This window comes from Euprymna scolopes, chromosome 17 (assembly GCF_053919585.1).
Source record: "Euprymna scolopes isolate OS-2025 chromosome 17, ASM5391958v1, whole genome shotgun sequence".
NCBI lineage: Eukaryota > Metazoa > Mollusca > Cephalopoda > Sepiida > Sepiolidae > Euprymna > Euprymna scolopes.
Genome location: NC_136498.1, coordinates 113,681,869 through 113,683,710, shown reverse-complemented (window position 1 = coordinate 113,683,710; position 1,842 = coordinate 113,681,869).

Genomic DNA, 1,842 nt, shown 5'->3' with positions numbered 1-1,842 from the left:
AACACACAACTTTTGTTATACGCAACTTTCTGGATGTAGGCAATAATGGGATCAACTTATTTACGAAATAAACTCAAAATAAATGAATAATCCCCACCCAGGCATTTCATAGTTGTCTGTTCACAAACAGGCAGCTATTATTTCTCTCTGCACCCTAATAATTACCAAAAACACTTCCTTGCTAGCGTGCGATGATGATTAACATAATACGGAAAAATCACTCCCCCATGATTAAATTTTCTTCCCCCATTAAAACCTCGAAAATCCCAAATATTCCACCTGGTCGAAACTATAAACAATGAGCCCCACCCGCCCTCCCAGAGAAATAAAATAAGACTTTTCGAGATCTGGAAGAAGTGGATGTTTTTGAATCCCAAAACATAGAAATTCTATATTGCGAATATTTCTTGCTTTCTGTCATGTTCAGTTATAAAAATAGTAACTTACAATTTAGAAAATTAGTCATTTACAACTGAATTAACCAAGACCTTTATCCGTTATGCCACGGGTCCTTGCAGATTCAGTTGTAAGTGACACTCTTCTGGAGGTTGAATGTTCAGTCCTCAGTAAGGACGATACTCAGAATATAATTGCAAATTACTTAGGACTCCTACTTCGTCATGGTTGACAGAACAAGAGCATGCTACCCTTGTGGATTAAATAAAGTGCTCTGTTCAAAATTCTGTGTCGATTTTAGAGCTTGAAAGAAAGATTCCCGAGTTCGACAAGATACACCTGAAGAAGTTAGGAGGTTACATTGACTGAAATGTTGTGAAAAAAAAACAACACTCAAGATGAGAATAGTAGTCCAAAAAATCCAAATAATCCAAACAATTAATCCTGATCTCAAAGACGTAATACGAAAAATTATCTAGTGATTATATCTTTTTTGTAATTAATTTTGGAAATCAGTCTGTATTTAAAAAAAAAATAAATCAAAATCTTCAGCCATGATTTTAACCAATAAAAAATTAATTTTTTTCTGTTATCTTGTTTGGATGCATCTATAGTTATGTGATGTGAATGAATACAAAAAAGCTATAGACTTGTATAGCCACCCTCTTTCTTTCTCTGTTCGTTTAACTATCTTTTCCTCTTCAGATCCAAAAAAGTGAGAATTTCACATGTATTCGTCAAACTTATCATTTTTAGGCCAGTGAAAATGATTCCTGCTCATTTGAAACAAAAGAGTTAGCAAGCCAACACAAAAAGTGAAATCAAAATAAGGGAGAGAGGGAGAGAGAGAGAGAGAGAGAGAGAGAGAGAGAGAGAGAGAGAGAGAGAGAGACCCAAGAAAACTGATTGAGCCTATCAAGCATCGAAAGAACGCTTTGGTCAGGGGAGGCGAAAAATATGCTCATCTATCAACAAAATGACCAACTTCTACATAAAGTTTCATGAACCCACATTCATTAAGCAAAATAAAAGCTTATATCTGAAACATTCTCTAATAAAATCTATTCACGCATCCTCCAAAGTAAAAACTTGTTAAACTGAATAAAATTGACCTAGGGGGCATAGGAGGTTACTTCATGTGTTACATTGGCTGAAAAGAAACCTATTCAGTTTGTTTTACATGGACTCCGAAACGGTTGGGGTGATTTTTAAAAAATGTCACACAAATATACTTTGTATCTTGGAGTGTTCTCAGATATGTATCCGAATCCTCCCCACCCCGATAAGTATTGAAAATCGATAATCGAAAAAATCCAATTACAGAAGGAACGATCCAATTTTGTACAAAGTTAACACCCTTATACAACCTAACATCACATGTGCGTTTGAGAAGTTTTATCACTGCACAAGCAGAAGAGCCCAATCAACAGTAGGTTCTTTGATTAG